Genomic DNA, 12787 nt, shown 5'->3' with positions numbered 1-12787 from the left:
ATTCTTCTCTAGAGCACATGGAACATTCTCAAAGATTGACCACAAACTGAGACAAAGAGATAGCCTCAACAAATATAGGAGGGTTGAAATCATACCAACCATATCCTCTCACCATAATGCTTTGAAACTAGATATCAACTGTGAAAAGAAAGCAGGAAGAACTGCAAATACATGGAGATTAAACAACATACTACTATTGAAGAATAAATAGGTCAGAGAAGAAATAAAAAGAGAGATCAACAGATACATAGACACAAATGATAATGATAGTACTACATATCAATTTTCGAGATACAGGAAAAACAGTCATAAGAAGAATGTTCATATCATTACAGGTCAATCTCAAGTAACAAGAAAAAGCCCAAATAAACAATCTAACGCTTCATCTTAAAAAGCTAGAAAAGGCAGAAGAAATGGGGCAAAATCGGTATAGAAGGAAAGGACCCTAACATAATAAAGTCCATGTATGGCAAACCCTCAGCTAACATTATACTTAATGGTGCAAAACTAAAAATTTTCCCTCTGAGATTAGGAACAAGGCAAAGCTGTCCACTATTGCCAGTTGTTCAATATAACAATGGAGGTACTAATGAGTGCAATCAGGCAAGAGAAAGATATAAAAGACATCCAAATAAGAAACAAAGTAATTGAACTGTCAACATTTGCAGATGACATGATTCTCTGTATACAAAACCCTAAAGATGCCATAAGAACGCTACTAGAAAAAATAAGCAAATACAGTAAAGATTCTGGATACAAAATCAATGTTCAAAAAATCCATAGCATTCCTATACTCTAATAATTAAGTGTCAGAAAAAGAAATGGAAAAAAAATTCCTTTTGCAATTGCAACAAAAAGAATAAAATTCCTAGGAATAAATTTAATGAAACATGTGAAGGACCTATATAATAAAAATTTTAAGACCCTATTAAAGGGAATAGAAGAAGATACCAAGAAATGGAAAGATATTCCGTGTTCTTGGATTGGAAGAATCAACATAGTTAAAATGACCATATTATCTAAAGCATTATTCAGATTTATTCCAATCCTATCAAAATCTCATCAGCATTTTTTAAAGAAATAGATTAAAATATCATCAGATTTGTATGGAAGCACAAAAGACCTGAAATCGCCAAAGCCATCCTGAGGAAAAAGAATGAGGCTGGAGGCATCACTCTGCCTGACTTCAAATTACACTACAAAGCAACAGTAATCAAAACAGCATGATACTGGCAGAAAAACAGACACGTGGAACAGTGGAACAGAATCGAGAGTCCAGAAGTAAACTCATATTTATATGTGCAAATAATGTTTGACAAAAAAGCCAAAAACATACAGTGGAGAAAGGAAAACCTCTTCAATAAATGGTGCTGGGTAAACTGGAAAGCCACCTGCAAACAAATGAAATTAGACTGTTGTCTATCACCACACACCAAAATTAACTCAAAATGGATTAAGATCCTAAATATAAGACCTGAAACAATAAAACGCATAGAAGAAAACATAGGAATGAAACTCAGGGACCTTGGACTTAAAGAGAATTTTATGAATTTAACCTCAAAGGCAAAGGAAATAAAAGCAAAAACAAATGAATGAATGATACTACATCAAACTAAAAAGCTTCTGCACAGCAAAAGAAACCATCAACAAGGTAAAGAGACAACCATCCAAATGGGAAAATATATTTTCAAGCAATGCCTCTCATAAGGACCTAATAGACAAAATATACGAAGACCTCATACAACTCAAGAACAACAACAACAACAAAAAATCAAATGATCCCATTAAAAAATGGGCAGAGGACCTAAACAGACACTTCTCCCTAGAGGACATACAAATGGCCAAGAAATATATAAGAAGATGCTCAACATCACTAGCTATTAGGGAAATGCAAATCAAAAGTACAATGAGATACCATCTTACACCTGTTAGAATAGCTATAATCAGCAGGAAAAGTAATAATAAATGTTGGAGAGGATGCAAAGAAAACGGAATCCTTTTGCATTGTTAGTGAGACTGCAAATTGGTACAGCCACTATGGAAAACAGTACGGAGGTTCCTCCAAAAAGTAAGAATTTATCTACCATATGATCCAGCAGTCCTTCCACTGGGTAGTTATCCCCAAAATTGAAAACCCATATCTGAAAAGATATTTGCATACCAATGTTTATAACACCAATATTCACATGGAAGCAATCCAAGTGTCCTATGATAGATGATTGAATAAAGAAACTGTGGTACATTTATACATGGAATACCATTCAGCCATAAGAAGAGATGAAATACTGCCATTTGTGACAACTTGGATAGACCTTGAGATAATCATGCTAAGGGAAATAAGGAAATGGAAAAAGTTGAAAATTACATGATATCACTTATATGTGGGATATAAACCTAAAAGCAACAAATTAACAGGCAAACAAATAGAGACTCATGGACATGGACAATAGACTAGTGGTTATCAGCCGGTAGGATGGAGCTGGGTAGTGGGAGATAGACGGGGTAAAGGGATACATAAATTATATCCTTATGTAATGGAAAATTTCTTATATTTGAAATGAACTTTTTTTTTAGTTTGGATATCAGGAAAAGGACAATACTTATTTTTAAATTTTAATAAAGATTGTATACAACAATTTTCTTAGCCATCAATTTTATCTTTCCATGTTGCTCTAGTTATCTCCATTAAAATACAGGTTTTCTACTTGAATAACTTGCCAAAGTTTAATATTGTGGTTAAAAATTCTTCTAGAAAGATAAAAAGAATGATTCACATTTAATACTATGTACCTTTCATATACTTGCAGAACTTCATTCTACCAACCAGTTCATACAAATTTGGTTCCATTTACTGGTCAGAAACAAAGGAAAATTCATATTGGTCTAAAATAGTTAATTTTGGCAATACATATACTGAAATTGGAACAATTCAGAGAAGATTAGTATGGCCCCTGCACAAGGATGACAGTAAGTTCATGAAGCATTCCATATTTTTAGTACAGTGTAGGAAATATAGTCAATAATGTTGTAATAACTATGTATAGTGCCTGGTGGGTACTAGACTAATTGGGAGGATTACTTCGTAAATTATATAAATGTCTAACCACTATGCTGGGCACCTGAAACTACTATGAAATGACATTGAATTTTAACTCTAACTGAAAAATAATAATTTAAAAAAATTGCAGAGAGAAAAAATGAAGTAAAATAGCTACTTTTACAAGGGAAATACAAGCATAAGTTCTTCACAATGAGTCAGAAAGTCTCCTTTATAAGGCAGGTTTATATACCGCCTAATTTAGTGTTATAGCTATTCCAGTAGTATTTTGAAAAGGAGAAAATTAATGTTTACCAAAGGGAGTAGATCATAGATTAAGCAATATCAAGAGACGGGCTTTAGACCAAGTCAGGTTAAAAAACCTAACAAGCTTCGACAATGGAGTTTTGACTATCTCATTGATTTGTTCTAAAAACCACAATGAAAATGTGCAATGCAGAGCAAATTTTGCATACCTGGTTTAGAATTTGTCTTGTAAAATAGGTTCTCTGATCACTGTGGGGCTCTGTGGGGAAATTTTTAGCACAAATAAATCTTTTCTCAAAGTATTTTAATAACTGCTGCATCTGTAGTGATTTGAAATGGTAATGTTTTTTCCCATTGAGACTACATACAAATCATCACTGGTACATTTTTTTATCCTTGAAAAAAGGAAAAGTGAATTAAAGTCCACTTTCAAAACCTCAAGTAGGCTTAATTAGTTTTATTTTCCCCTTTTGTAAAGAGAGATTTCCTTACTTTAGTAATCCATTTAATTGTGGTAACGATAAAAAATTTCAAAAGCAGTTACAGAAAGTTAAATGGTTGAATGCAAAATATAGGTCTTTTAATATTAATAATTGGTTTAGTTGAGCAATGAAAGACCTGACAAAGCAGAGGACTGGAAATAATATTAATAAAAGATAAAATCTTTACTTTCCATTTGTTTTTTGTTGTTGTTTGTTGTTGTTGTTGTTTGTTGTTGTTGTTTTTAAAGAGCATACCAATAGCACAGGGAAAGAACCAAACTCTAATTTTGCATCAGCTTAATTTTGATATATAAATTTACTTAAATTTATTTTATTCTATTTAACTTAACCACACATAAAATTTCTTTCTCAATATTCCTTTCTCACAAACCATCTACATTTTTTCTTGTCCCTGTTAGTTTGTCCCTTCTTACTTATTCAGAAATAACATTTTTTAGGATAAACTTTTAAAAATTTTAGTTCTCTCAAAAATGTATTTACATGCTTTATACATTATTATTATTTTTTTTTACTGAAGATATATTATTTACGTATTTACGTATTATTATTTACGTATAAGTTAATTAAAATTCTTAACTCTTAGAAACCTTAATTTCTAATGACGACTAAAAATTAAGCAATCAGCATTTTGGCAAATAGATTGGCAAATGTATAAATATATTTCATAACCTCTAAAAACATATTATTTTACTGGCAAATATATTTCATCATTTTTTAAAGTATTTGCTTCATCAACAAAGCACAAAACATTTTTATTAACAGATTGAAATTTATCTTTTAGTTTCTCTGCAATATGAATTCAAAAGAAGATAAAGTTATTGCACCATTAATGTTTCAATATTGTATTTCATTTGAAAATGGTTTATATATTTAATAAATTTAATGAAATATCTTGTCTCATCATTTAACTTGGTAAAACTTTAAGGTTTCAAGTTACCACAATATTTTGGAGACTATTTTTAAGTATATATATCTTATTTATAACATACATACATAGACATATATAAACACACAGAGATCTCATGGCTTTCATTTTAAAATGCTAGTTTTTCTTCCCCAGGTAAAATAATACAATACTCAAAAGAAAAACTAAATTCAAATTATTTTTCAATAGATAAATTAAGGTAAGATTTTGTACAGATGGCCATAGCTTTGCATGTAGTAAGAATTTCTTTAAAGCCATTTTAAAATCAAATTATAATCAATTAAATAATTTATTCTATTGTCTGCGAGTAGGTTCAGAGACTTTCTTTTAAGAGTGTTCTTTAAGGTGGACTTACTGACAAACAAAAACAAAAAGAAATAGAAAGCATGTGTGCACATTAAAGTTTGAAAGCTCAGAACACAAGAACAGCAGCCTCCAAAAGCCTGATTTAAAAGGGACAGATTTTCCTGTTAGAAGATAACACCTGGATGGAGCCTGTGCGAAGATGGCTGCTTCCATATGTCTAAACAAGATGACTGCTACATATCTGGAGACAAAGAAGATGGAGAAGGGTAAGACAAACCTCAGAAACTATTTTTACTTCTTTCAATTGTTCATTTACCTTGATTATTTTAGAGTCCTGAATATGTTTAGAAGCCTCAAGGTACCACTTAATATAAGTATGCCATCCATTTTAGAGATGCAGTTTTCTAATTAAGTTTTGAGAAAAGCAAGTTTGAGGAGGTAAAAGTTCTCTATAATGGCCAATATTGCTGTAAATCATATCAGGTAATTTTTGTCTAAAGACCTAGCCAGTTACAATTTTATCATGGGTTACCCATTTTCACTCACTTACTCGATGAAGGCATCCCCTCAAATGCGAGTATCCTCACAAAATTTATGGACAAAGTTGAGTCTGAGCCTTATGGATGAGGTCCACCACTGTATATGTGGACAAATCTCTAACCTAGATGAAGGCTTCTCTGAGGTACTCCATGTAGACAAATGGTGATGGACAAACTGAATTTTGAGTCTCTAACTTGAAAACAAAAAGAGACAGAAACTTTGTATCTGAATCTCCTGCTCGGATGAGTGGAAGCTGGCAAACAGTAAAAGAAAACAGAGAAAGAATGCTCAAATCAAGGCTAGAACTTCAACAAAGGAAAGAGATTGGGATCCAGGAGGGCTTATCGCCAAATGCAGAGATCACCAGAGGAGATGGTAGAGAACAAGGGTCTCTCACCAGTACTTTACATGAATCCACAGCAGTGCCACGATCAAAAGACAGTCCCTCTGGATCCTGTTGTTGTCAATGTGACTCTAAACCAAAATTAATTTTGACTGTAATAAGAACAAAACACTTATTTGAGCAAAAGAAACTGCAGCTCAGGAGATGCAGGTTCAGGTAGCAACTTAAATTGTGTTCTGTTGAGACAAAGGGTAGGCTGCCTTTTAAAGTGAAAGTTCCCATCCACGTTCCCTAGGTCCATTTTATGTAAATGAGGTATCCAAATTCATATACTTCTGACTTTTCCAAATTGCATAGTCCTGGATGGTCAACATTATGCATCCTGATTGGTCATTATGGAGCAGTTCTGATCTTAGTCCAGAAGGTTGAAAGGCAAAACCAGGATCTCCTAAAAATAGTTGACTCAGACAGCATAAATGAGCAGAATATAGTGCAGGAAGCTGTGAGTTCAGTGTGATGTTCTTCCTATTATACAGAATATGTGAGAAGCCCTTGTCAGCAAATGGCCACTATACTCTTATTATTCATAACATTTAAGCCCTCAGTTGACTATGGGGAGTCCGTCTCGGCAGATAAATTCCATCTTAAGATTCCCATCAAAGGATACTTTCTTCTCGGGACCCACACTTTTAAGTTTAGAATGTGAATGAGCACCACTGAATTAGATAAGATTTTTCCAAAGTAGCAGTTAGGTATACTGGGCTAAAACCCAGAAATGTAATTTCTAATGTAGAGATATTTCTTTATCCTCTTCATGCCTACTGGAAGGAAGCTATTAGAATGAATGAAAATACTTAGATATTGTCAAGTATCTTATGGCTAAAGGGAGACAAATGGTAATGCAACTTTATGTTACCCTATAGATAGTACTGAAACTCTTTTTTCTAAATAGACTATTTGGAAAATTGAGATAGAGTATTAAAATTAATATCTTCCTATGGCATGAAATCCTCACTTGAGATGTTTACATTCATATTATTATTAATTGACAATTTCTCAAATATTTTTTCAAAATTATTAGCACATTGATATCTTGATCCGACATTTATTAAAATAATAACTTTAGATTCTAAATTTCAGAACAAAATTTAGAGATTCTGCTCTTCCAAGAGTTAGTTAATGAAATGTTCACAAGCAAGAAAGATATCAGTCAGGAAATATATATATATATATATGTTAGATTCTATCTACTTTCTACTAAAGGTAAGATAATAAAATTATCAGACGTTACCTGGATGGATTTCTTGGCCCTGCAAAAGTAAAGCTTACCTATTTAAGTGTTGAACTTCATATTAGTCAAGGTTTCCCAGAGAAGCAGAACCAATAGGATGTGTACAATAGATAGACATATAGATTTTAAGGAATTGACTTTTATGATTTTGAAGGTTGACAAATCCAAAATTCTACAGGTCAGGTGTGCAGGCTGGTGACACAGAGAAGTGTTGATGCTGCAAGAAGAAAAAGGAAGTTTGGAGACAGAATTTCTTGCTTCTTGCTTCTTGAGAGACCTCAATCTTTTTTTTTTAAGGACTTGAACTGATTGGATGATTCTCATCCACGTTATATAGAATAATTTGCTTTATTTAAAGTTTACTGATTTAAATATTAATCTCATCCAAAAAAATTCTTCACCCCAATATTTAGACTGGTGTTTGACTAAATATCTATGTACCCTGACTTAGCCAAGTTAACAAAAATAACCATCACAAACTCTTTTAATGTTTAAAGTAGAGATTCAAGACCACACTGCCATCTTCAGGAGAGGTAGAAAATAAGAGGATTGCTCACAGTTAAGCACAATAGACAAAACCTTCTATCTATTGAAGTAATTTTATACCAATATTATTAAAAGTGACAGCATCCAGTTAATTTTTTCTCTTTCTTAATCATGTCACTACAAAGGAGCTTTTATTCTCTTTAAGGGTAGTATGAAGTAACAAGAAGAAATTCTTAAAATAATATCAGGATAATATATTAGTAGACAAATAAGATAAGACAAGAGAACATATCATGTATTAACTTGTTAAAACCTACATAAATTATTTCATAGAGAAGGAAAGACTTAAGCCTTGGTGTATCATGCCCACTTAATGACAGTTTAGTAATTGCCTATGTTCACAGATGAAGTATAATTATACCACACATGTGGTATAATAATAACCCTATAATACACAAGTTGTATAATATTAATAGGAAAGCTTGAAGCCTATATCCAATGGATTGTCTGAAGATCTCTAGCACACCACACTAAGCCATGGAAAGTTTGGGGGATTATACAGAGGGCTTTCATTTTTTATGTGATGGCAGTGGAAAATCATTAAAAAGTTTTAAACAGATTTGTGATAAAGATTATTGGTGGCAGTTCGAATATGTTTATTGGGTAAGAGGATTGGGTATGTTGTGTCAATGTTAGAAAAGTCCAAACCTGTAGAGAATTTTTATAAGAGTTTATTTGAGCCAGGCTGATGACATGATGGGAAACGAGATCTTGAATACTCCAGAGAATGACAGTTTTGCAGTTTCTTTTATACATTTGTAATTAAGTAGGTAACATAGGAAGATAACATGAAGGTGGGAGAAAGCAAGGCAGGGAAATCTCAATGACTGGAATACAGGAGAGTAAACAGTATTATGTGTTTCTCTGAGGGGGGTTACTCCTCCAGTAGTCTGAAAAAGAGGATTATTCTAGCATTTTAAAGATATGTTAACCTAGATGCATAAGAACAATGGATGGGACTTGCTTAAGATAGAGATAAAATTTTTACTAAAGTCATAGTCCTAGAGGAGAAAAAAATTGGCATAGATAATAGAGGCTTTGTTCATACCTCTTGTAACCAAATCAAAGTTGTGACAGGATAATGGAGCAAACAGTAAGCAAAGTCTCCTGGGATCTAGATGAAGAGAAGCACTACAACTAGGAAGAAAAATAAGAAATCACCCTGCAACGAGAGGAGGTAGGAAAGGACGAGGATGTGAGGCTGTCTGGTCTCAAGTGGTTGAGTGGGACACAGGCCACAGCAGTGGCAGCCAGCATCTGCAGACACCTCTTAAAGGAGCCGTGTCTACAACTGGACTTTCATGGTGACAGACTTGCTCGCTCTGAGCATCACCACCAATTCAGCTGCTCGAAAGGCACCAGGGACTTACAGGGGGACCCTGAGTTGTCGGAGTGAGAGCCAGAGGCTAAGGTCTCTCCCAGACGGAAGTGTCGGAGGTATCCATTATTCCTCTGTTGAGCTCTTCTCCCTCCCAGTGTGCTGATGGAGTGCTGCCATAGCTCAGACATCATCAAACTAGATAACAAAGATCTCTTCACCTGGAGGATTCCCTGAAACTCCACCTCCCCCAGCTCAGCCACATCCAGGTGTATCCTCAGCCAGTCAGGTCCTCCTTGCTGAGGAGCACCAAGACACACTGGTGGCAGCTGGCCTCTGTTTCTGGTGTGGTTTCTTGAGGCACAAAATAAACACAGCATCTATGGATTGCTTGCTGAATCTTAACAGGTGGCCTTGGAGGTGCACAGCCTGGGACTAAACTTGGCCTGCATCTGAACCCCTCTCCAGGCTGTGCCACTGGACACCTACTAAACAAAGCCGTGCTAATAAGACCAAGAGACATAGGAGCCTTGTTTAGTACACAGAAACAGACACACAAAGGCAGCCAAAATGGAAAGATAAAGAAGCAGAAACCATTTGAGAGAATAGAACAGAGACCCCAAAATAATGGATTCAAGCAATCTAACAGATGCAGAGTGCAAAACACTCAATGCAAAATGCTCAATGAACTTAGAGGAAATATAGATGAATTCAGTGAAAACTTCAACAAAGAGATAAAAAACATACAGATGGAAATGGAAATGATAAAAGGGAACTAGTCATAAATGAAGAACACATTATCTGAGATGAAGATTATATTGTATGGAAAAAACTGAGTGGATAAAGAAGAGAACTGAACCACCAATATAGAGGATGGGGAAGCTGAAGATACTCAATCAGAATGGCAAGAAAAAAGAAGACGAGGCTAAAATAATAATGTAAGGAGCCTATGGGACACTATTAAGTGTAAAAAAAATTGTGTCATAGGGGTACCTGAAGGAAACCAAGACATTGAAGAGCTGTTTAAAGACATAATGATGAAAAACTTCCATTACCTGGTGGAGGAAATAGACATACAACCCCAGGAAGCTCAGAGAGTCCCAAGAAAGATGAACCCAAAGAAGCCTACACCAAGACACACTATTATTAAAACGCCAAAGGTTAAATACAAAGATAGAATCTTAAAAGCAACAAGAAGAAAACAGTTACCTACAAGGGAGCACCCATAAGACTGGCAGCTGATTTCTCAAAAGAATCTATGCAGGACAGAAGGGCTTCGCAGAAAATGTTGGACATGATGAAAACCCAGGATCTACAACCAAGAATATTTTATCCAGCAGAGCTATCATTTAGAGTCAAAGGACAGATAGCTTTGCCAGTATTACAGGAAATGTTGGAAGGACTATTTAAGAAGAAACAATATGTATTAAAAACAGGAATAAAAAATGCCAATAACTACATTCCTATCAAGAAATACTTCAAATGGAAAAGAATTAAGTGCTCCAACCAAAAGGTAAGGTGGCTGAATGGATAAGAAAACAAGACCCCTACATATGCTGCCTACAAGAGACTCATTTCAGATTAAAAGACACACACAGACTAAAAGGAAGAAGGTGGAAAAAGATATTGCCTTGATGGACCTAGAAGGTATTTCACTGAATGAAATGGGAAGGATAGATAAAGACAAATATCACATGATTTCACATACATGTGGAATCTTAAGAACAAATAAATACAACAACAAAAGCAGTAATAAACTCATAGATACAGAGAATATTTTGAGGGGTACTAGATGGGAGCGGTATTAGGGGATAGGAAAAAAAAGAAAAGAGATTAAAAGATACAAATGTTATAGAATAGACATGTAGAGTATAACATGGGGGAGATGGTTAATAATGTAATAAATATGTAAGGAGGAAGAGGGGTACTAGATTAAGTGGGGTGACCACTTTGTGAGTTATGTGGATCTCTGATTACTAGGTTGTACAACTGAAACTGGTATATTATTGTATGCAACTATAATTGAAAAAAAAAAACTCATCGAATTGTACAATGTAAATATGAACAACTACTTGTCTATTACACTTCAATAAAGCCTAGAATTTTTTTTTAAGTTATAGTCTTGAGACATGAATACCCCCATTACCTGCTCATTTAGAAATTTATGATCAAGTAACCCTATGAAGTTATTTTTTGTCACTGAACTTGTAAGATTTATTATAGAACCTCTTTTATATTCGCAGTTGCATTTTTAGACTAGATACTGAGAAACTGATTATGAGGAAACTGGTCAGGAGATGATTCATATAAAAATAATAGGAGCATAAGATTCTAGACAAGAGCCTTCAAAATAGTTCTGCAATAAAACTTGATAATCTTTTTAATTTAGAAATTAGGGAAGGGATGTAGGATTATGTGATATAAATTTTACAATATGTTAAAAGAACAACACTTTTACTTTAAGTGTTTTACATGCATTTGAAGTAGACAGACCCTGTCTAGTAGAGGCTTTAATTTAAGGAATGTGGGAGAAAATCATTATAACAATTTTCAAGTAATGAGCTCTGTTTCTACTGTGCATCCAACATAGTAACTAACCACTACTTACTGATTTAAATAACTAAATCAAGAGATTTATTGAGCAACCACTCCATGCCAAAACACTATTTTAGGCACTGGGGATACAACAGCGAAGAAAACAAAGATCCTTCTTCTCTTAAAGCTTATTTTTCTAATGGAGGGTGAGAGAAAACAATCACAATCGATAAGCAATGTGCATGCTGTTAGTGGGTGATAAACACTGAAAAGTAAATAAAGCAAATAGGAGGGGTGGTGAACATGAGGGTTTGAATATTGCATAGAGTATCCAGGGAAGGTTTCACTGAGAAAGGGACACTGGATTTATATCTGAAGAAGATAAGGAGAGCTAAGTCTTTTGTTTATCATGGGGAACAGCAAGCATCCCAGCAAAGCGAAGAACAGATACAATGACCCTGAGTCAGGAGCCTGTCAGACTTTGTCAAAGAATGACAAAGAAACCAGAGTAGTTGCAGCAGAAGATCAAGGGGGATTATATAAGGAGATGGTAACAAAGAGATCAAGGTGGTTATGGGACAGGTTGAGGGAGGGGCCTTGTAGGCCTTTTAAGGACTCTGAGTCTGATAATAAACCATTGGAAAATTTAAATCAAATGAGTGACAATTTAATTTGTCATTTTTAATGGAATTGCTTGTATTATGATTATCTTATGTACAGGGCTACTTCTGAAGTGATGGAAAACACTTCTCTCAAGTAGATAAACATTACCATTGAAATGAAGCTAATGCTAAACATTTTTTGCCTTTTTCACATAGATAGTACTCAGATAAATTTCAACCTGTGTCTTGAAAATTTTCCAGAGTTAGGTTTTCTATGCTGAGATTTTATTAAACAATAAAAATGTGTATTTACTAAAACTGTTGGTTCAAAGTTATAACATTATGATTCTTTTATTTCTTATTTCTAATCAGTGCCAGACAATCCTAGTATATAATTAGTCAAGCTTAAATGAGCTTTAAACTAACAATTGAGAACAGAAACATATAGGTACAAGCAAGAATATTTGGAGAGACCTGAACTTACATGGGCAAGATTTTGTTTAAAAGTATACATATAGAAGATGGTTAGTGCTAGACAAAGTTAAAAAGAACACTTTTTAATTAAAAATTTGTG

The 12787-nt window shown here is 34.1% G+C and overlaps 1 non-coding gene across 1 annotated transcript; it reads left to right on the top strand.

The window, feature by feature from the left end:
* Positions 1-2892: 2892 nt before the first annotated feature.
* On the top strand, positions 2893-2995 carry LOC111740429. Its single transcript, XR_002780609.1, has one exon. It is a non-coding gene; the product is annotated as a U6 spliceosomal RNA (small nuclear RNA).
* The last annotated feature ends 9792 nt before the right edge of the window (positions 2996-12787 follow it).

Source organism: Pteropus vampyrus, unplaced genomic scaffold (genome assembly GCF_000151845.1).
Source record: "Pteropus vampyrus isolate Shadow unplaced genomic scaffold, Pvam_2.0 Scaffold63, whole genome shotgun sequence".
NCBI classification, from domain to species: domain Eukaryota; kingdom Metazoa; phylum Chordata; class Mammalia; order Chiroptera; family Pteropodidae; genus Pteropus; species Pteropus vampyrus.
The sequence above is the reverse complement of the archived record's forward strand: the minus strand, read 5'-3'. Positions and strand labels throughout refer to the sequence as shown.